At 34.0% G+C, this 25,371-nt stretch overlaps 1 pseudogene; it reads right to left on the minus strand.

The window, feature by feature from the left end:
• Positions 1 to 21,980, minus strand: part of LOC100931688 — a 36,097-nt pseudogene extending 14,117 nt beyond the window's left edge.
• Between the last annotated feature and the right edge of the window lie 3,391 nt (positions 21,981 to 25,371).

Consider the following 25,371-nt stretch of genomic DNA (forward strand, 5'->3'; position numbering starts at 1 on the left):
GACCAAAAAAAGAAAATAAAAGAAAGACAAAGAAGGAACATCAAATGTATTTAAATGTTTCAGGCCCTTGTCTGTGGAAGCATGACACATTCTGGGTAAATCAAGAAAGAAGAAATGGAATTATTCAGGGAGATTGCAGGACATCAACTTAAATTAATGTAAAAAAGACTTTTAAAAAAACATTATTATCTATTGTTTTTACATTATAACATTTAAAGATACTACTTAATCAGAATGTATAAGCAACTTTTAAAAATAGATAAATCTTGAATAAAGCCCCTTAAGAAGAAAGAAATGGAAATTAAAATATATTACCTCCTTAAACAGAGCTGGAATCACAAACACATCAGTTGCCTTCAGTCTGTTCTAGTAACAGTCCTTCTTAGGGGTGTGAATAAACTAAGGGAAATTGAATCTTTTGTCAGCTGCCTTAATACTCCTATTTTAATTGTTATTCAAAATGTGCAGCTCAAACTGTCTTTTCCATTACTCACTCCTTTATCAACTCTGATTTTGCCAAGTTATTTTCAATCATCTTTTTCTCTCTCAGTATCTCCATAGATTTTCTTCAGATGAGAAGAAATAACATACCTTGGAACTATATTTTTCAGAATTTATAAAACTAGGTCTTAAAGCCTCTCTTTGTGGAGATTCTACCTACCTTCAAACATATATGAGCTTTTATGGCTGGGAAATATACACACATACAAACATAGATATAGGAAACATTTGTTTAAGATATTATATTATATCCTATATTATAAACAGTTAAAATATAGTATATATATGTATATATATATATATATATATATAATTGCTTACAGTTCTGTTCAGATAAATATTTCACATGTCTTGTAGTTTGATACTTTCTATCTCTCCCTCCTGGATTTGTTAAAAAAATTACAGTCTTTTTTGTGGATTTATTTTATTGTTTCTACTTTAGTGAATCTGTAGTCTCAGCTTGTTTGCTGATTATCTGGGGTTTTCTAAGTAAACTATCATATTATCCATATATAAGAAAATTTTTTGCTCTATTTGACCTATAATTGTTTCCTTAATTTTTTCTCACCTTATTGCTATTTGTGGCTTGAGTTTCTTCACAGGAGTTGTCTATACTAATGAAGTCACAATTTCAGACCAAAAAAAATTCCATAGCTAATATTTTTATATAGCTCTTTGTCAAACAAAAGTTTACCTTATTTCAACCCTATTCTCAGAAAAAAATGAAATGCTTCAAAAATTTGCATGTCATCTTTGTTTATGTTCTATATCAATTTTCTCTAAATTGTTTTAATTTTAGCATATATCCCCTTATATTTTAGCAATTTACATATTTGATAACAGTAGAATATATGGTTAGAATTTGTTTTTATCAGTGACAATTTGTCTTGGAGACAATTAAAAAATCACCAAGCCAAACCTGCCATATAATATTTGAGTTGGAGTTTATCTAATTTGTACTTGTCAGTCTCTAGATAATCTGAATGATAATATCTCAGAGTTGTCATATTAATCCAAAGAAATGAATGCAGTTTTTAACCTGGAGGGCAGATCACTAATACAGATGTCAAAATTCCTCTCTAGTCTTCCAGTTCAGTGATTTTGACAACAGCAGCTGTTTGGGTGATTGGGTTCAGGAAAATTCACGTATCTTGATGGCTTATTTCAAATAATAATAGGACAGGAGACTAAAGGAAACAACATACTTCTTTTGAAGAGAAAGATTTATCCTTTGATAATATGGGATGTACTTTCTTGGGGGGAAGTACTTCTTGAAATAATAAAAGGAAAAAAAAGTTTTCCTTCTAATTTTTTTTTCTAAGTTTTGCTTCTAAATTGAAATGACAGTGTAGGGGTGGGAGGGGAGGCATTTTCCACAGCATCATTTTAGATACTTGGCAGATGTCTTCAAGTTAACTTGCAGTGCAGAATTGTGAAGACTTAAAGTGCTCAAGAAAACTTTCCTAGCTGTGGAATTTTGGTACTACATGCACTAATGTTTTGCTTTAGTAGTTTTAACATTTTAGCTGTTCAGCTTTTATTTTGATATGGGAAAGAAATGGAGACTCTAAGAATCATTTTCAAGAAGTGCTTTTAAAATATAGAGTCAAAATGTTACTTTATTACTTTAACTTTTAGATAATTGAGGAGGGGGAAAACCATAATTCTACTGCCTTCCTGTTTGACTTACTCTTTTTTGGTCCTGGGCAACAACTAGGTGGTACATATTGAAGGATCTAGAAAATGAGATTGGTAATTTTTAAAGGTTCTTCTTGCTTGAATGCCCTTTCCTTTTTTAAAAGTGCTTTTTTGAATTCCTGTCATGTACAAAGGACACAAAAAAGTATGCTATTTGAGTCCTCATTTTAAAAGAACTCATGCTCTATCTGGGAAACCAAGACATGCTCAAAACAAAACACAGAAACAAAACAATGGTACAAAAGTAATCCTAAGCAATTTCGGTTTTAGTGCTGAATGACTCACAGAGGCAAAATAAGTGAAAAATCATATTTTAGAGAGGCTATTGGTAATTTGTAAGACTTGCCAAGAAAGGCTTTTAGGGGCTTGGAGAACATGCTATGACAGATCATATGTTCAATTTAAGGAACTGGGGATATTTAGACTGAAAAGAGAAGTCTTGAGGGAAAGGGACATGATTGTTGTCTTCAGGCCTTTGAAAGTCCGGCACATGGGGGAAATACTTGACTTGCTCTGTTTGAGTGCAGAAAGTAGAACTAGAATCATGGGATAGAATAAATAATAATAATAACAATAATAAGTAACATTTATATACCTCTTTAAAGTTTGCAAAGCATCTTACAAATATCTTGTTTGATACTCACAACAAACCTGAGAAATAGGTGCTATAATTACCCCCATTTTACAGACAAGGAACAGAGACAGAGATTAAATAATCTGTTTAGGGTCACACAACTAGCAAATTTCTGAGGCTGGATTTCAAGGCAGGAACTTCTGACTCCAGATTTAGCTCTCTATCCTTTATGCAACTTAGCTGCCATTAGCAGAAGAAAGGTCAAGCTTTTTGTTTTGTTTTGTTTTTTGGTGGTGTTGTTGTTTTGAAAAACAAAAAAGTTCCAAAAATTTAAGCTGTCTGAAAGTGGGTAGGATGCCCGAGAAAGTACTATGTTCATCAGTGCTAGAAAAGGTTTTAATCTGAAGATTGAGTGAATGCTCGTCAAGGAATAGAAGATTTGTTTTTAGGCACATGCTAGATTTACTAGACTCTGAATTCTTTTCCAGTTCTAAGATCCCATAATTTGCTCTCACCCACTATCACACCAAACAATGTGACTCTTCTACCAAACTGTGTGGTCTTGTAGAAGATCTATTTCCAATGTGGTCTTTTTTTTTCTTCACTTGTGTTGGATGATCTTTATAGTTCTTTCCAGTTTAAGAAAACTTCGATTCCATTTTGCTTCCTACATAGGGAAATGGAGCCATCATGATGGACTCTGCCCTAAAGAGCTACTTAGCTGTTTAAAGCCCAGTTATAATGAGTGAGGGGTTCTGAAGTCTGAGCTTGAGGTCCCTATGGCTTTGGGTGGGGTTCCTGACTCTATTCTACACCCATAGATTGAAACAGTTGGAGTGAAAGCACGAAAGCCCAATATCTTCTCCTGAAAATGACAGTAGCCTAAGTATTAGCTATATATATGATTGGTCAGGTGCATCATCGCCCTATCTGAACGATGGCAGACTACTACTCTCAGAATTGAAGCTTAGAAATGTGCTAAAGTGTCCATTCCAATTGTCTTTTCAAAGAAGAACCTAGTGAATTGTCCATCACTTCAGTGAAAAAGTGGAGAGGGTGATGAGAGTTTTTAAAAAGTAGCTAGATACATATATTTAAAGGGTTGAAATTAGACCTCCTGAGAGAGATTAAAGGAACTGTGATTTAAACCTGAAGGAGAAAGGATGATTATTTAGTGAAAGAGCACTGAGTTTGGGTTTCAGAAAATGCCCTCAATTTGAATACCAGTTCCAAAATTTATTAGCTGTGTAACCCTTGCTAGTCACCCCTTCCTCCAGTCTCTTTGTCTCAGTTTCCTTTTGTTGTGAAATGGGAAAAATGCTTGTGCTTCCTACATTGCTGTTTTGTTAGAAAGAAAATGCTTTGTAAACATTTAAGTATTCTATATGTTATTTGTTAAGTTTATGATGGATTCATAAATAGATTGGAGACTGAAACTCCTCACTAATTTCTTCCCCTAATTTTCTAGTTCTGAATTTTTCCTTTTTGGTGGAAAACTGCTCTGGTTTTCTACTATTGTCCTTGATGGTAATAGACACATCTATGGTTGGACACTTTCTACTTATTCAATCACTTTACCATTTCCGGGGTAATGAATCATGGATGATATTGAGATCCTTTTCCACAAGGATATCCTAGAGGATAAGTGTGGTGACATTATAATTAAAAATGCATAAATAGAATTATTGATAAATATCCTGCCACCCAGTTGGCCAAGGATATTGCCCCTAAGTGATTTTGCATGAAGGTGAGCCAATGTCCTAGAATATCTTTAAATGCTTTCTTCCCTTTCATGAGTCTTTGCACATCAGAATATAATTTTAGTGACTTGTTAGCAGTGAAGACTTCATTGATTTGGAGGTCATTTTATTCCTAGCTCCAGCAATGAAAAAAGCATTTTATTCTAATTACAGATTATATTTTTTTTTGGCATACAATATGGAGACTTTCATTTTATAAATTGCTTTGCATTTACTTTAGTAATCACAGCATGTTGATTCCCATCAAGGATATGGAAGGTCTCATACATTTCTCAGGGGTCTAATGGGAACAACACTTGAACTGGAGTTGACATCTGAATTCTCTTCCTAACTGATATATTGCATAACCTTGAGTTAATTTTTTTTCTCCTTTAGCCTTGGTTTTCCCCATATATTTCTGAACTTCCTTGCCTCATTAAAAAAGAAAAACGATCACAAACCAGCACTGGGAGAAAAGTTATTTCTGTGATTGAAGAACCCCAAACATTTCCTGCTATAGCATGTGAAATGGGGATAGGTAGGAGGAATCTATTGTTAAGCAGGCTTCTCCATATTCAGGATCCAAGTACTTTTGTAGGCACTTTAAGCTGCACATGTTGGTGGAAAAGAAAGCAGATCATTTTAGAGCCTTTTGACATAATATGGGGCCCCACATTTGGAAAAGAGCTTCATGCTTTCCTCTGAAAAGAGCCTAATGCTTCTGTGAATGACATAATTAAAAAGAAGCTTCTATAAATGACTTAATCTGGGACAGTGCTGAAAGAAGTTCAGAAAGAAGAATTCATTCAGAAGGCCTGTATGGTTGGGAACAAGGAGGAGGATTTTTTTTAAAGATGAATCTCAGCATTAGAGATGGAGATTGGGCAACCACAGATGGCAGAGAAGCTGACTCAACTCTGGTTAAAGAGTCTTCTCAAGAAACAGGCCAAGAGCCTGAAAGTAATTAGCTGCTAATAAAAAGATAAAAAACATATGAGAGCTAGAGTTTCTTCTTATTATAGAAATTGGGAAAGGTTAATGAAGTTTGGTTTTGATAATATTGTGTACTAAAAATACCTGAGTTTTAGTATCAAAAGGTCTGAGTTCCAATTTTCCTCTATGTTAAAACAAAACAAAATTAAACTAAACAGAGAATAAAAAGACTGAACTGTGCTGAAGCCACTTCAGAATGGCTCATCAGAATCAATTATTAAATTTTCATTGTATTTATAACTTAGAAATTGGCAAACTCTATAAATTAGGGATTGATTTATTTTCTTGTTGGTTTGAGACTCAAGAAAATTATTGAAAAAAGTTAATAGGGCAGATTAAATTTTAAAAGTATGCTAAGCTCATAATTTTCTCCTCTCCAGAAAGCTGGTTGTTATACATTTACCAGTACTCCCCTAGAGAGAGCACATCCCTACCTACTTCTTTGATGACTTTTGGTCACTTAACCTTACATCTTGATAGCTTGTCATTGCTGACCACTGCTGATAATCTCTTAAAGATCATGAAAAATTTGAAAGGTAATGTAGGCACAGATGATTAAGAATGTATTAATATTCCGAAAAGACTATGTGCAAGTAAACTTGCTTAATATTTCTAGCAAGGTTCAAAAATTAATTTTTAAAGGATAAGTTAATAAACATCTAGAAAGAGAGTAGTGATTTTATTTTTGTTTTTACAGGGCAGCATAACTTTATTTAGAATAGGTAATGCTGCAATCTAACCTTATTTCTTAGGCTAATAGATCTGGGGAATTTTCAAATATTTGAATACTGGTTTAATATTACTCTTATTCCACTCCCAGACTCCCAATGAATCTCCTTTTCTCCAATGAATCTCATCTCCAGTGAATCATCCATAGTTCCTTCAATCACTCCTTATATAGCATTGACTCAAGGCCCTTAACCATCCTAGTTGTCTCACTCTGGATACTCTCTTAGTTTTTCAGTATCTTTCCATAAATGTACTTAGAATTGAACATACTACTCCAGATGAGTTCTGATGTAGGCAGAAAACAATGGGACTATTGCCTTCTTGTTCCTAGAAACTCTATTTCTTTTAATGCAGTACAAAGAGATTTTTTCTTTTTTGGTTTCCATATCATCCTGCTGACTCACAACGTGTGTGCAGTCCATCAGCAACCTTCACAAATTTTTTGGACATTTTGTTATCTCACAATTCCTTTCTCATTTTATGCTTTGTAAGCTAATGTTTGGTTGTCTAATTAATACAGATACATGTGAAATCTTGAATGACATTTTAAGAATCTATTGGAGAAGTATTACAATGAAAAGGTGTTGTTATATGGCAGTTTACCTGAAAAATGAGGGTTTTAAAGATTGTAACCTTTAAATAAATTGATGATATGGGAACCACATAAAGAAAAAAAAAACTTATGTGGTCATTTCTTTTACAAAAGTTTAAATAAGTAAGCATCAGTTAATGTAGGGGACATCACTGTTCTGGAGTTCTTTCTTGTCTTTAGAGATGCCTAAAGTTAGTTCTGCATCTTTTTAGAAAGTGTCCTACTAAAAAAAAAAAAAAAAAAAAAAGAAAGTGTCCTACTTATGTCAAGTAGGACTGAAAGGGCCAAGATTTAAAGGAATAGAATGTGATGGTGGAAGCTCTGAAAGAATCAGCGCACTGTAATAGATAAAGAATGGAATTTGGGCACAGCAGATCTGTCATATTTACAACCTGAATGATTACCCAAACCAATGAATTTACATGCACATACACACACAAATACATGTCTGTTTATGTAATTGTGTGTATACATATGCATATACACTTATATATACAGATACAGATATACATACTAAACATAAACATATACAAACTAAACATAACACTTCAGAAGAAGTGAGAGAGACACACACATACACACAGAGACAGAGACAGACTGAGATTGGGACAGACAGACACTGAATCAGAGACAGAAAGAGGAGAGAGAGAGAGAGAGAGAGAGAGAGAGAGAGAGAGAGAGAGAGAAGAGAAGAGGGGAAGAGATAGAGGGGGAAAGAGAAGAAAGGCGGGAGTGAGAGATAAATGGGTAGAGGGGAAGAGAGGGAGAGAGGAGGAGGGAGAGAGGGGGAAGAAAAAAAGGAGGGAAAGAGGGAGAGAAGGAGGAAAGGGAGAGAGAGAGGAGGAAGGGAAGGAGGGAGGAGATGCTACAAAAGTAGAAATGATAGGACTTAAAATCTTTGGCTGAATGAAAGCTGGTATATTTTATTGATTCTAGGGTTGCTCTCACATCATATTAATTATGCAACAGTTTTATGAAAAAATGAGATAAAAGGCCTGTTTTTTCATTCTGGGTGTGGTGCTAGGATATAGCCCCCTGAATAAATCTAGAAGTGAATTTTTTGTGTCATTTTAAGGATGGCCCTGTTAAACTGGAAGCTTTCCCAGACCTTTCTCTTATATGAACTAGTCCAGAACAAAGAAAACAGCAACAGGAGAACAATCTCCTAGAGGTAACCAGATGGTGCAGTGAATAGAACACTAAGCTGGGAGTCAAGAGTTCAAATTTGCCATGAATAATTGTGTGATACTGGGCAAGTCACTTACCTTCTGTCTCCCTCAGTTTCCTCAACAGTAAAATGCAGATAATAATAGCATCTGCTTCACAGAGTTATGAAGATAATGAGATAATATTTGTAAAGCAGATAATATTTGTAAAGTCTAGGATACAGTAAGCTCTTAATAAATGCTAACTCTTCCCTCCTTGTAATGACTACAGTAGTCTAAACAAGACAGTATTGAAAGGTAGCCCAACTCAGATCAAATACAAGGGAAAGTATTGGTTCCAGAAAAATGAAGTAAAAATATGTAGCCTTTCTTTCTCCTAGAAAATGGCAAGTTGTTATAGTGGAAAGATGCAAATGATATCAGCTACAACCTTTATATTAAACCATTTTGTTTAATTGCTTTTATATGTACATGGGAAGGTATTATCAGAAGGGGAAAATGAAAACTAAATTGTTCACTGGGAAGTGACTTGCCTGTTAAAGCAAAATGTGTTAACAGCAAAGCATGAAGCTTTTCAGAAAGCCGTAAGTATATTCTAGTGATATATTCCCAATTCCCTTGCTACAACCCCATACAAGGATGGATTGAAATTAGTTGAATAACACAGGGTCTAATTCACAGTGGAACAGTCACTAGAGCTCTGGGCTTGAATAATTGAGTCAGATTCAACCTCAGATACTTACTAGTTGTATAAAGCTGCAGTCACTTAAGGAAATCACTTAACCCTCTTTACCTCAGTTTCCTCATCTATGAAATGAGCTGGAGAAGAATATGTCAGACCACTCCAGTATTTTTGCCAAGAAAACCCCAAATGGGTCACACAGACAACGAAAACAACAAATTTCACTCTGATGACCAGGATACAGTCTGGATAAGGCGCATTCAGCAGCTCCGACCTCATTGCTCATGTTAGCATAGAGTAAATAAACTTAGAATCTTCCTAAATTTTCCTTCTGGAAAAGAATCCATTAATAAATGGAATTTTTAAAGATTTGCTTCCCCCTTGTTATCAGGTCATCAGGGTCAGTCAGGTTGAATTTGAAGAAACCATTTTGACAAACACTGTTCCCTGTTCATTTGAAGTTAAGACGAGATATGGCATAAATTTGAAACTCTCTTTTCGTGGGTCCCCTGAATTTTGAATTAACCAGAGTTAACTGTAATTGTGTTTAAATTGCTTTCAAATGGTTTACTGAATTGGAAAGATTCTAGCTTAATAGTTGATTCTGTTTTGTTTACTGAATCATCCTGGATAGAAAGGATGGTAAAGATTTGGAGAAAAAAAAGATGAAGTACATTTCAAAAGGATAGCTTTTTCCAAGGGCATTGAAAGACAAACAACTAGAAAGTAGCTCCTTTTCAATTACTCAAGCTAGCAGCAGCCAGGAATAGTAGATAGCACATTAAGCTCCTTGTTTTCTGCAGCTCTTAACCATTTATACCTTTGAAAATGAAGTAAATTTATCCAGTGAAAGGTAATCATGCTGTTTCAGATGACTACTTTTCCTATTCTTATTTTTGTTAGTTAAAACTTTCTACTTTTCATTATTTATACCTTTCAAATATATGCACTTACATATTTTGTATATTTATATGTATCACAGACATTGATAAAAACACATCCATGGTAGTGGATGGCTACTAGGCTCAGATCTAGTTTTTATTTCTACCTCAGACAATTACCCCAGCTGAATGACCTGGGCATTCTTCTCAGAGATGTATTTTTCTCATTTGCAAAATGGGACTAATAATCACATTTACTTTAAGAGGGTGTTGAGAGAACTAATTAGACAATGCACCTAAAGTCACAGATCTTGAAATATTAATTAAATGTCATTTTTCAATATTCAATATTCAAAATATTATTATTATTATTATACATATTTCTGTGATATGTGATCAGAAAAGAAGGTGAGCCAGCCATTTACCAGAAGCAAGGGAGAATTGATGGGCTGAGCTAGCATGTTCCATTGCTATCTACAAAATACCAAGAAATATAGAGGAATAACCCCTAGCATGTTGGATGGAACACCAATGAAAGAATATGAACAATAAAAGAATATGAACACAGTAATTCCTTTAATGAATTACATTTTATGGGCTATTATATGGAGCATAGACATTGATGATATCACAGATCTTTCAACTTATAATTTGTACATGCATGTTTGTGCATATATATTTATATATGTATATGTATATATATATGTACATATATATATATATACACACACAGATATACCATTCTATATCTGGTCCAAACCTGTGATTTCATAAGTGTGGGGAATTTCTGGGGTGGGAACTCTTTCCTACTATAACATTTGCATTGATGTATTGTGTTTTTTGGAAGATTGGTAGCTAACTTCTATCTTGTAGAGTCAGGGGCCTATAACATCCATGACTGAGTTCTTTACTGGCTAGGGGACTGTACAGCATACATGCAGAAGAGATTAGGATAGTAATGATTTGATATGTATCTGATCCTTCATTACCAAGCTCAGTCTCCTATTTCTATAGGAGATTGCCAGTTACTTTGTAGAAAGTTATGATCATGTCTGGTATTGTTATTTGTCAAATACAATATAGTCCACTTATAGCCTATAAGCAGAGTAAAATGGAATTCATTCAATTCTATATACCTGGATCAATGATATAACTTTTGTTCAAATACCTCCTATGTGATTAAAAAAAAATAAAATGGTAAACAAAGGGAGCTTAACAGTTAAGAAAGAGGTACAGAGAAGGTGAATGGAATTTCCCAATAGGGGTAGAACCAAAATAAGTCATTCCAAGACTCTACATTTGGTCCTACACATGAAAGAAAAAGTTACTTTGGCATGGTGAAGAAACTGAGAGAGAAAAATGAATTTCCTAGTTTCATTTTAGGATCTTTGTTTTTCTATTCTCATAATTCTATCTCCAAGCATTTTATTGCTCATTCAATATTTTTGATATTTTAAAAAGTGATATAGAAAATGTTTGTACAGTAGACCATCTCTTTCTTACTTACATAATTGGTTCAGACAATATGGACAAACATCAAAAAGATCCTTGCTTCAACCATCCATTTTATATAAGTGAAGATACTAAACATTGTATCAATGGAAAGCTAGTTAGTAGCTAGAAATATAAAGCATTTTGAGTAGAAATTCTCCATGTGCTCTGACTTAAGTAGTTGTGTGACAATCACTAGAAAAATTCTTAATCTGGTTTATTTTGATAACTTTATTTCAACGTGATCAATAATTATTTCATTTTAGCTGATTGACCATATAATTTATTTTGAGCTATTTAAAATGGTATTCTGAGAAGATCTGTAGGTTTTATTTGACTGTGAGAAGGGTCTATGACCCTAGGAAATAACTCTTAACAAAGTTCAATGGAAAAGATAGAGGAGATGATCTGTTGTACAGATATTTTTATATCATTTAATAAAACATTAAACATATTGGGTGAGTCATAAAATACTTGGAAGTAGGATTGGGAGCATCCAAAAAAGGTTTAGATGTGGAGTTCTACTATTCTCTGGAAAATAACATGGGGAACTCCACGAAAACCAGAATAGATTGAAAATTAGAGCTGCTTTTCCTTAGCATTGTTTTATTTTGCCTAAACTAGTTAGCTTTTTGGGATAGAAGCTCCTGTAAGAGAGAGGGCAATGAAAAATAAGGCTCAGAAGTTATAATAGCTCAACTCTGGAGGTCTAGAATTTTTTCTGTTGGCCTTTGTGTTGTTGTTGGTGGTGTTTGTGTATTATGAATAATGAATTATACACACACATATATATATAGAATATATATGTATATATATAGATATATATGTATATATATTTCTTGTATATATAGAATATATACAAGAAATTACATATATATAAAATAACATATGATGTATATACATGTGTATAAACATACATACATTTTAAAAACTTTTTTTAAAGTGTTGGGATGCTCTATAGTAAGAGTGAAAATAGTAGGTACATTAATGTATTATTCATAATATATTGCTTTATTTACTATGTATTTCTTAGTCTAGAAGCAACCATTTATTAGGATAAATTTCTTATGGTAAATTATGGTAAATGTTTAATAACCAACTTTCCATAAAATTTTTAAATACAACATAATTTAATGTTTGATCTCGATTATTAATATTTTATTCATCTCTTTCTTAAGTCTTTGCACTCTCCAAGGTACAACCATTCACACTGAAAATTCATAGCAGTCAGTATTCTTGAGTCATCACAAGTTGGCTTTGTCACACTGCTGTTCTTAACTGAATTCCAATTTTTCTTTCTTACAAATTGTATTATTACTTGAATTATAGCTCTATTAAATCTTAAGAAGACTACTAATTAAAAAAGATGAGTTTTTTACTTCAAGGAGATACTTGGTATTATTGAAAGTAATGCAATATGTTGTTTTTTTTCCCCTCCCCAATGCAATACAGCCTGAGCTCTTCATCCTATTCAATTTTGGGCCTGGTGAATTCATTGTCCATTTGCAAAATCTGACCAAGTTTTACCTATCATTAGAGGACCTAAATAGGTTGTCCATTCAACTGCATTTCAGAGTCTGTTCAATAAGTCCTCTTAATCCATTTGTTTTTCCAATTTGGGTATTAATGCTGAACTTTTTGAATGGCTACCAATTTGATTTAAGAGACTCTTCAATATTCCAAGGTTTGCTGCAATTAATTCAGGGCCATCAACAAAACAAAAGACCTAATATGTTTTGCAGTATTTGATAATAGGCATTACAATTTAGGAAGGACACAGGTAAGCTAGAGAGCATCTGGCATACAACTACCAGGATGATAAAGAACCTTGAATTTATGACTTATGGAGGTCAGCTGAAAGAACATTTTTACAAGTAGTTGAGGTTTGGGGATTTATTGAACATTAGGTTACTAAGTTCATTGGCAGAATGCTGTCTACCTCATGACAGAAAAATGATGTATTACTTTGTAGAATAATAAATATGCTTTTAGACATGACCAATATAAGAGTTTGTTTTGATTTTTAAGTTTATATGACACTTGCATATTTGTTCTTTTTCTCACTCAATCTCTGTCTTTGTTTTTCTCACTCCATTCAGTGGATAGAGGGAACTAGGAGGGAGAAAAAAATACTTGATAGTTGAAAATTATTGTTAATTTTAAAATCAAAATTTATGTAAAATTCTAAAGAAGAAAGAGATAAGGGGGAAAAGATAAAGAAGATTAAACTTGATAGTGAGGTTGGGCTAAGATATGATAGTGATCTTCAAGTATTTAAAGGACTCTCACAAAGAAGAGGCATTAGGTCTCTGATTGGCCCACAAAGAAAAAAGAGCAATAGCAAAAGATAGATGTAAGGAAATTCTTCCTCAGTAGTGGGTTTTCTCTTGATAGAGATCTTTGCACAGAGGCTACATGATCACTTATTGGATGTGTTATAGTAGACACTTATATGTGGGTTGGACTCTATGTCCAGTGAGTTCTCTATATTCTGGGAAGAGAATCTGGAAGACTGGAACCAATAAAAGGGAATCTTGCTAGACATCCTTCATGACAATAGTAAGTGGCTTTGGCAAACAAATCTCTGTGTTCTCTGTACTCTCAAAGAATTATCTGAGATCTTAGCATTTGTGTAGGAGATATTCTATTGTAGGAGAACCCTCAAATTTTGCTAAAGTCCCTTTTTAAAAAGTTAGCAAGTAATAAGCTTGATAAGATCTAAGATTCTCTATAGCTTTCCATCCAATCATGAAATTAAAGATGTGACATCTAGCATCTCTTCTTTCTCTTCTCTATATATTATGAGTGCTTAATCTCTCTCTTTCTTTCTCTTTGTTTCTTTGCTTCTCCCTCCCTCCCTTTCTCCTGCCTCTCCCCCTCCCTCTCTTTTATTTCCTTCCTCACTCTTTTACTTCTTCCCTCCCTCCCTTCCTCTCTCCCTCTCTCCCTCCCTCCTTCTGTCCCTCTGCCCCTCTCTCCCTCCCTGCCTTTCTCCTTCCTTTATTCCTTCTCTCTCTCTTCTTCCCTTCCTCTCTCCTTTTCTCCTTCATCCCTCTCTTCCTCTCTCCCTTTGTCCCTCTGTCGCTCTCTCCCTCTCTCCCTCCCTGCCTCTCTTTTTCTCTCTCTCCTTCCCTCCCTCCATCTCTCTCCCTCCCATGCCCCCTTTCACACACACACACACACAGCTTGGTGTCACCTAGCTAAATTCCAACTCATGTCTTGCTTAATCATGGAACTAATAGTAAAATTGCAAGAGATGTATTCATTTGTTTCTTCATAATAGCTTACATTTTGTGCTTTAAAAGTTACTGAATTACGGTTGGTAGAAAGAACAAAGGAGTAAAGACATCTGAGTTCCAATATAGATTTTGTTAATTAGTCTATGACATTGTCAAAGTACCTTCATGTCTCTGGGCTTCAGTTCCCCTCACCTTTACAAAGAGGAGATTGGATTAGACATCTAGCATCCCTTCTAGCCATAATTATGTTGTACTTGGGCAGATTTGATGTTTTTCCCCATTTAAGTATTAAGATATTGATCATAGAAAGGATGTGCTTATAAATCTTGAGCGCAGTAGTCAAGGAAAAAATACAATAATTTGAATAGAGATGATACAATATTAAGTGATTTTTTTCTGGAATGTTAACTGAAAGCTGTATTTTCACATCTTAATATAGTTTCATTGTTTAGGATATCTATTAATGTACCTCAAATTGTCTTGGGTTAGAGGGCTGATTTGGGCATCTTTCTAAGCTAGAAATGTCTTCGACATTAAATTAATTTTAAATTGAATAAAAATTATTTCTGGAAAACTTGTGCCTAAAATTCATATAATAATATTTTTCTTTAATACATATATTAGAATATCATTATATATGTATATATCTACATACATGCATATATATATATATGTCTGTATGGATATGTGTATTGTACATACACATATATATTAGAATATAAACTTCTTGGGATTGTTTTTTCCCCCTTCTTTGTATGCCCAGTATTTTACAAGATACCTTGTAAGCATTTAATAGTATTTGAGCCCAGTAGAAGAAAACTAGAGAATTAAGAGACAAAGATAAGAAGAGAGCATTCTAGGCATGGGGTAAGGAACACAGCCTTGGCAAAGGTAGAGAGATAGAAGATGAAATATCTCTCTTTCTCTCTCTCTCACATACACACACACACACACACACACACACACACACACGAGAAACACTCATTAATCCAGTTTAGAGAAACTGAATGGTGTATCCATGAAAAGAATCTGTAATCAGCATGGTAAAATAGGCTAGAACTAGAATATGAAAGACTTTAAACGCTAGAGAAATTTATATCTGATTTTAGGAGGGGCAAAAATCTCCATAGTAAGCATTTAATAAAAACATGTGACTTATTGAGAGACTTGCTACCTTCCCTGGTAGTAAGAGGTTGATTTTCTAGTAAGGTGACAAGATCATTCTGAAATATTCTAGGCTATATCTTTCTTAAGACAATAATCTAGACTCCTGTCTCTCCCAGAACATGTATGGGAGGCCCAGATAGAACAATTACAAAAACTAATTTCAGATCTGTATTTGGTTTTCTAGGGATGCTGCTTACTTCAATAAAATCAGTGAAGTTGAATGTAGAAGAAATTTTCAAGGTCATCTAAGCTAATTCTCATTCATCAAGAACGATAGAGTTTGTGGTGAAGCTATACCCAGAAATCAGGCCAACAGAATTCCAGTTCCCAAGTAAAATTGCCACCACTTTCTGTGCCAGAACCAGAAGGCATTGATAAACAAACAAATGGAAAAATACTTGTTTATCCTCATAGGATGAGATCAAAATGGAAATTTTGTGCTGGATTAACACAAATTTGTTTCTTAGCACTCCTGGATTAGAGGAGCTCCATAGTCAAGTTTTTATTGAATATAATATTGTAAGTAGCCTCAGGATCACTCTAGATCAGAGATTTCAAATACATGATTGCATCTAGTCCCCTGCAACATTCCCAAGTGTGTCCAAACCAGAGTAAAATGTAATAGGGCAATACTTAAAATAATGTTAATGTTAACATATGCTTGTCTAAATCAAAATGTATCTACATGAATAATTATGTATGGGTTAGTGCCTTCCCCCATTTCTGAGTTTAATACCACTGCTGTAGATCACACAACTAATTTGAATTAGTACTTGCATATAAATAGGTCTGGAAGAATCCTGTATGAGTAACTTTCACTAGAAACTAATCAGATTGCTTATATTAGAGACAAGGACTTTGGGCTGGAAACTATGAAAGATTCATAAATGCTCTTAAAATTCTTTCTTATCAATTAAAAAAATACATTTTGTCTCTCTGAATATAAAATGTGTTCATTGTAACTGCTTCCTGAAGGGGAAAATCTGGATGATAGATTTTTGCCCCTCCTAAAATCAGATATAAATTTCTCTAGCGTTTAAAGTCTTTCATATTCTAGTTCTAGCCTATTTTACCATGCTGATTACAGATTCTTTTCATGGATACACCATTCAGTTTCTCTAAACTGGATTAATGAGTGTTTCTTGTGTGTGTGTGTGTGTGTGTGTGTGTGTGTGTGTGTGTGAGAGAGAGAGAGAGAGAGATATTTCATCTTCTATCTCTCTACCTTTGCCAAGGCTGTGTTCCTTACCCCATGCCTAGAATGCTCTCTTCTTATCTTTGTCTCTTAATTCTCTAGTTTTCTTCTACTGGGCTCAAGTGCTACTTTATCCATAAGGTCATTTCCTTACAATTTTTTTTCTCTGAAAGTGCCTATATTTATTGTGTATTTATTCTGCAATACATAGCACACAAGTTCTGGAATCAGGAAGACAGACGAATTCAAATGTGGTCTCAGACACTATTTATGTGATTCCAGACAAGTTACTAGCCCTGTTTGCCTCAGTTTCCTCTACTATAAAAATGAGCTGGAAAAGGAAATTGCAAATCACTCCAGTATATCTCCTAAGAAAACCCCAAATAGGGGTCTGAAGAGTTGGGTACAACTGAACAACATAATATTATATATTTCTCCCTATAGGATATAAACTCCTCTATATGTTGCTCAAGAAATGCTTGTTTAGATTTCCTGTGGTTCAAATTATTGAGAGTTGTCTACAATCTATAGTATCATAGAATTAGACCTTGGAAAGAATCTAATCCCTCTCATTTTACATATGAGGAAACTGAGTCCCAGGTTAAATAATGTCCTTAAAATGACAGAGCTAGTAAATGTTTGAAGAAGGAACCCAGGCTTTTTTAGTTCCAATTCCAGTGTCCTACATGGTCATATAATATCACTATTAAATTTAAATTATAGACTTTTCTGCCTGGGAGCAATTTGATATTGTGAATTATATTGTATTCAATTAATCAAGCCCTAAGATGATACACAGGTGTCTCAGCAAATGCCATAGAATAAAAAGAAATCAACTTAACAATCCACAGAGAAAGAAAACTAGCAATGCTGGAGGACAGAAGATAAATTGGGACCTCAATCAACAGGAGGAAGAACTCAGCCTGGATTGCACTGGGAAAAATTGTGCATTGCAATACTCTCAAGTTACAAAAATCTAACAAAAACCTATCAGGAAGAAGCAATTGGTAAGAAACCTTTGCCAAACTCAAGAAGGAACTTTAAAAATGAAATTAAAGCCCTCTATCACCAGACTAAATAGTATACCCAAATGTAGCTGAATAATATAAAAAGTATTTGATTTGGGATCATGGTGAACAAAAAGATCTTTAGAAATAGAATATATTTGCCTCCCTTGGAAGAAGGTAAAATTCTAAAAAAAAATATGATATATGAATATATCTAACATATATGTTAGATATCATATATTATTTATATAAAATATATAATTATTGTTTTTTTTTGTTTAGTCATCTTCAGTTATATATAGCTCTTTGTGACCATTTTAAGGGTTTTATTAGCAAAGATTCTATAGTGGTTTGCCATTTCCTTTTCTAGAACATTTTACACATGAGGAAACTGAGGCAAATAATAGAGTCAAATGATTGCCCATGATTATATAGCTAGTTAAGTGTCTAAGGCCACATTTGGACTCAGATCTTCCTGACCCTAGGCCTTGGCACTCTATTCACATATACAATCTAAACTATACAATCTAGATGACTTATGAAAGTATATGTAATATTTACATATGTAGTTCATTTAAATATGTATATGTATTGATATACATAAATGTGTGTTTAAATATGAAGTCATACATGTTCACAGATCTAGCTCTGGTAACTATAGAATTCTAGAATTTAGATAGAATTCTTATTTCTAGATAGGCATCTTAGAGACATTTAGTTTTAACAGCTTTACTTTATAGCTTAAGGACTTAGACTCGAAGAGGAAAATTTACTCTTCTGAGCTCTCACAGGGGTGAGGGGTAAAGTAGCAGAACCAGGATTTTAAACAAGATTATTCATATCCATTCCTATATATGTATTTAAATATGCACATGGACATACAAATAGATGTACATATGTGTGTATACATACACACATATTCAGTCTCAAATTTCAAAGATCAAAAATAGATTTAAAATGATCCTCCTTCCCTGAAAGTTCAATTAAGAATCCCATTTGCAGATGCTTTATTTACTATATGTGCCCCTAAGTAGTACAGAGTCCCTTTGTTGTTGCCTGTTTTTAGCAATTATATTTCCTGATGCTTACATATAAATTATCATTGGAACATTGATGTTATCTTTGCACTGCTGGGATCCATTGAAGAATTGTCCTGTAATTTCAAGAGAACATAGGAAGGCAAGAGTCTTAATGGAAATAGATGCAAATCTGTTGCTCTATTGCTCAAATAAATTATTGGCATGAAGATGAAAATAATTTTCCCGATGCTGCTAGATATAAGTAAAGAAATTGTGCAGCTGATCTTTGCTGCCCAAGGGCAGCAAAGTGGATTGTTGAATCAAATTAGTATTGCTCTAGAAATGTGGCAAAAGTAATGTCACTAAATGAATGATTCTTTGGTTGTATTTGTGACAGAACAGTTATAATCTGGTATAAAAAGAATTATGAATATTTTCATGCCTAATCGGTTAATAAGCATTTAACAAATTCTATTGTTGGAATCTTGGGAAAATTGAAGGCAAGAAGAAAAGTGGGTGGCAGAAAATGAGATGAATAGTGTCATGAAAAAAACAAACAAGAACTTGGTCAGATTTTAAGAGATAATGGAGGATAGAAGGCTGGCAGGGTATGGCCCATGATCATGAAAAAAAAGTATTGTGTACTAGGTAGTTTGGGAGAGACAGTACTAGCAGTTGGGGAGAAATTAAGAAAGATTTCACATAGCTAGTGCTTTGGCTCATCCTTAGACTTGAAATTCTTGGATCCTTTATCTTTACTTCATCATTTCCCCAACTTCTTTCAAGACTCTCTGGCCCCTCCCTGTTGCTAAGACAGTTTACTCTTTATCCTTTCAGATTGCCTTCTGTCTGTCTGTTCCTCTCATCTATCTATCTTTCTATCTATCTATCTATCTGTCTTTCTGTCTATCATCTATCTACCATATCTCTCTATCATCCATGTATGTGTCTATATATCATCTATATACTCTTCCATCCATTATATATATATATATATATATATATATATATAAATCATCTATCTACCATATCTATCATCTATCTACTCTATTAATCATCTATCATCGCTACCTATCACCTATCTACTGTAATCTACTGTATCTACCTATCAATAATTTCTCTATTCTTTCTGTCATTTATCTATCATCTAGTTCCCTATCTATCATCTATCTACTATATCTACCTGTGAATAATTTGTCTACTCTATCATCCATCCATCCACCCATCCATCCATCATCTATCTATCTATCTTAGCTATCCATCTATGTACTGTTTCTATGCATCATCTCCATGTACTCCCTTATCTATGTCATAATATGTACATACATATGTACATATGTATACATAATATGTATAATATATCAATCTAACTACTTATTTATATGCTATTTTGCTAATTATAATGTGAGTTCCTTAAGGACAGAAACTTTTTTTGGTCTTTCCTTGTACCCCTAGTAAAGACAAGGCAACAAACACATAGAAAGAAATGGAGGTTGGCCAAGTCTGGGATTTTTTGCCAAAATGGAAACTCCAGGAGGAGCTCACCAATGAAATAAGGGGACCTGAATGCTGCAGGGAAGACTGACGGTAAGAAGACAACAAGGGTTAATGAAGATTTCAGGGTGAGGAAACCCTGGATGATGAAGGGAATTCTATGGTGAAATTATACTTGAGACATGGCATCAAAAGGTCATCTCCATGGATAATTAGGCTTTAGTGAAGGACTGTAGTAGAGACATATACTTACATAAAACACAAAGAAACTCTTTCTTAAAACCTGAAAAGAAAACAATAGCTCTTCAGAAATCATGTTTACGGAGCTCTTGCAGTTCAACAATTATAAAAGTATTATTCATATCAATACTAAAGCAGAGAGTGCTTTAGTATTCTTTTTGCAGTATCCTTTTGCAGATTGGTAAATTGAGGTAGAGATATGAAATGATTCCCCCAGTAAATGGCAGAAGCAGGATTTGAACCCAGGCCTTCTGAGTATAGCCTAGTCCCCTTCTTACTATATGAAAAAGCATGATGGCTAATTAGAACTTATACTAAAGATTCTAATGAAATAACAGATATGAAATTGTCTTGAAATATTGCTGAGAATTCCTTCAGCACATATTCTTTTTCTCCGATCTCATCTCAAATAAGGGCTGAAACTCAGGCTCTTAAAGAAAACTGGGGGAAAATATTTCAAACCTTTTGAAATACTGTGTTCATATACATTTGACACAAGTCTGGAAAGCAATAAATATGGATTTTTTCTTGATGTCTTTTGTCCTGGCTGTTTGATGTACGTATCTTAATTTTCTCTCTGTGTGAAATGTTGTACTGAGAGTGAGGCAATATACATTTTGTCCAGCTACTGAATTCACATCCATCATCTGAGCAGTTCCTGGAGCTGCCGTGTGCATCCCATGCCAAAAGGGAGGGGAATTTGCCTTGGTAGCATCTTACACTATTCCATGCCATCAGTCTTCAGATAAATAGCTTTTGACTAGTGCAAGAAGTCCCAGATGAAGCTCATAGGCTGAATATTTAGTCTGGTTTATCCATCAACTAAAACAATTTAAATCAGTCATTTTGACAGCTTGTTAGCCAATGTTTGTTAGGATGGACTTGAAACTACTGGTTAAATTAAAATGACGTTGTAGAAATGATACATAGATTTCAACAATGTTCTTAAAAATATATCATACCTGAAAGCATCACAAGCTACAAATCCACTGTAGGGATCTTTGCTATGATGGGTTCTTAGTTAGAATATCACATCAACTTGAACAATTCCTCTACCCATGTAGTAGCTAAATGTGAATGTTGATTGCTCCTGTGGCCCAACAGACATGATTCTTGAGTCTCTTTGCCAGACATCATTTCGATATCTGGTCTAATTCCTTTCCCAAATTCTATGAAAATCAGAATTTAAAAACAGACAAGAAAAAAGTTTTGTATCATTTTAATCTACCTTAGCAATCATGTCTATTATCCTTTCTGGGGAGGTAAGTGGCACAGTAGAGTACCAGCTCTGGAATCAGAAAGATTCATCCTCAGACACTTACTAGCTATGACCTTGGACAAGTCACTAACTCTATTTGCCTTAGTTTCTTCATCTGGAAAACGTCAGAGAAGGAAGTGGCAAAACAATCTGTCATCTCTGACATGAAAACCACAAATAGGATTATGAAGAGTTGGACTTGACTGAAAAACTACTAAACAAAAAGTTACCCTTGTTCCCCAGAGAAGACTTCTTAGCACTTTGCACCAAAGCAAATTGTCCAGATACTGCATCCACAATGATCAGGGCCTCCATGTCAATGTCTCTTTTTTCTTTATTAAAGCTTTTTATTTTTCAAAACAAATGCATACATTTTTCAAAAACATAATTATTCAATATTAGCCGTTGAAAATCCTTGTGTTCCAATCCCCCCTTTCGCCACCCCTCCCCTAGATGGCAAGTAGTCTAATACATGTTAAACATGGTAGAAATATATGTTAAATCCAATATATGCATACATATTTATACAATTATCTTGCTGCCATGTCAATGTCTCTTTGATGAAGTCTTGTGGATGTATCACACTATCTTTATCTCCTAAGTGTTTGAGGTCAGATCTCGGGTAGAAGTAAAAACCTGATGATATAGCCATTTGACTATTATAGCACATAGCTTTCCATTAAAAAAAAAAAACCCAAAACAAATCCCAGCAGCCAAGGCCCATATAATTTGTTACAATCAATGCCCTTACAAAATTTTATTCCTGATTTCCAAGAAACTGTTCCCTGGATGTTCGGGATTCTATTACAGGGTGGAAAGCAAAGCCCATTCCTGAAGTCACTGCAGCAACAGGATATTTTGACAAGAAGGTAGCAGAAAATCGATTTTGACCCAGGCCAAACTTAGATGGCTGCAAATTCAAGATGAAAAGGCTTGCACATGGGATTCCCCAAAATCTGGCCATAATTACAAAAGACCAACTATCTATATATGTTTCATCTACAATTATTGAAATAAAAAAACTGGCCACTGGGAAGGTAAGTGTCTTTTCCAACCCACTAAACAGCAATGATAGTATCCTGGTACACTCTCAACTTTTTGGCTTACCTTTCATCATTTGTCTTCAATACCCGCATATCTAACGTTGTATCTGAGATACTGGGATATTTTCCTCATTAGGTTAGCAAATTATAAGGGAAATAAAAATCTATCTTTTCCTACAATATCTATTTTTTATTAAAGCTTTTTATTTACAAAGCATATGCATGGGTAATTTTTCCAAAATTGATCCTTGCATAACCTTTTGTTCCGAATTTTCCCCTCCTTTCCCACACCCTCTTCCCTAGTTGGCAGGTAGTCCAATACATGTTAAATATGTTGAAAAACACATTGGATCAAATATATATATATATATATATATGTATATATATATATATATACATATTTATACAATTATCTTGTTGCACAAGAAAAATCAGATCAAGAAGGAAGAAAAAGAAAAACTGAGAAACAAAATAAAATGCAAGCAAATAACAACAAAGAAAGTGAGAATGTTATGTTGTGTTTCACACTCAGTTCCCATAGTCCTCTTTCTGAGTATATATGGCTCTTTTCATCACTGCACAAGTGGAACTGGTTTGAATCCTCTCATTGTTGAAGAGAGCCATGTCTATCACAATTGATCATCGTATAGTCTTGTTGTTGCTGTGCATAATGATCTCCTGGTTCTGCTCATTTCACTTAGCATCAATTCATGTAGGTCTCTCTAAGACTCTGAAATCATCCTGCTGGTTGTTTCTTATAAAGCAATAATATTCCATAACATTCATATAGCATAACTTATTCAACCATTCTCCAATTGATGGGCATCCACTCAGTTTCCAGTTTTTTGCCATTACAAAGTGGGCTGCCACAAAAATTTTTGTGCATGTGGGTCCCTTTCCCTCCTTTACGATCTTTTTGGGATATAAGCCCAGTAGTTATACTGCTGGATCAAAGGGTATGCACAGTTTGATAACCTGTTGAACATAGTTCCATATTGCTCTTCAGAATGGTTGGATCGGTTCACAGTTCCACCAGCAATGTATCAGTGTCCCAATTTTCCCACATCCCCTAGAACATTTAGCATTATTTTTTCCTGTCATCTTAGCCAATCTGACAGGTGTGTAGTGATATCTTAGAGTTGTCTTAATTTGAATTTCAATTTCTTCATCTGAAAATTGTCTATTCATATCCTTAGACCATTTATCAATTGGAGAATAGCTTGATTTCTTATAAATTTGAGTAATTTCTCTTTATATTTTGGAAATGAGGCCTTTATCAGAACCTTTGGATGTAAAAATGTTTTCCCAGTTTATTGCTTCCCTTCTAATCTTGTCTGCATTTGTTTTGTTTGTACAAACACTTTTAAACTTAATATAATCAAAAGTATCTGTTTTGTGATCAATAATGATCTCTAGTTCTTCTTTGGTCACAAATTCTTTCCTCCTCCACATATCTGAGAGGTAAACTATCCTATGCTCTTCCAATTTATTTATAATCTCATTCTTTATACCTAGATCATGAACCCATTTTGACCTTCTCTTGGTTTATAGTGTTAAGTGTGGGTCAGTGCCTACTTCCTGCCATGCTAGTTTTCAATTTTCCCAGCAGTTTTTGACAAATAGTGAATTCTTATCCCAAAAATAGGGTCTTTGGATTTGTCAAACACTAGATAATTAAAGTTATTGGCTGTTTTGTCCTTTGAACCTAACCTATTCTACTCACCAATTAGTCTATTTCTTAGCCAATACCAAATACTTTTGGTGACAGCTGCTTTATAATATAGTTTTAGATATGGTGCAGCTAGGCCACCTTCATTTGCTTTTCTCTTCATTAATTCCTTTGAAAGTCTTGACCTTTTGTTCTTCCAGATTAATTTTGTTGTTATTTTTTCTAGATCAGTAAAAGAGTTTTTTGCGGGTTTGATTGGTATAGCACTAAGTAAATAGATTAGATTAGGTAGTATTGTCATCTTTATTATATTCACTCTACCTATCCAAGAGCACTAGATATTTTTTCAATTGTTTATATCTGACTTTATTTGTGCAGAAAGTGTTTTAGCAAAATATAGAGTCCTTCTTTATCTTTTTTAATTAGATCAATTTTTGCTTTTGCTTGATCTGAAATCAGGATAGCTACCCCTGCTTTTTTTTTTTTTTTTTAATTTCACCTGAAGCATAATAGATTCTCCTCCAGCCTTTTACCTTTACTCTGTATGTATTGCTTTGATTTAAATGTGTTTCTTGAAAACAATATGTTGTAGAATTCTGGCTTTTTATCTAGTCTGCTATCCACTTAACATTTTATGGGAGAATTCACCTCATTTATATTTACAGTTAAAACTACTAATTCTGTATTTCCTGCCATCTTATTAGCTCCAAATTATACTTTTTTCTTTCCTTTTCCCCTTTCCCTCCTTCCCAATATTTTACTTATGAGCACTACTTGCCTCAAACAGTCCTCCCTCTTTAGGGACCCTTCCCTTTTTTTATACCTTTCCTCTACTATTTCTCTTTCCCTTTCTATTTAACCTGCCCCTTCTCTTTTCCCCTTTCCCCTCACACTTTTCTATAAGATGAAAGATGTTTCTCAGTGAAACCAAATATATTTAATATTCTTTCTTTGGGCCAAATCTGATATGAGTAAGATTCACACAATATTTGTC

The sequence above is a fragment of the Sarcophilus harrisii genome, chromosome 6 (genome assembly GCF_902635505.1).
Source record: "Sarcophilus harrisii chromosome 6, mSarHar1.11, whole genome shotgun sequence".
NCBI classification, from domain to species: Eukaryota; Metazoa; Chordata; class Mammalia; order Dasyuromorphia; family Dasyuridae; genus Sarcophilus; species Sarcophilus harrisii.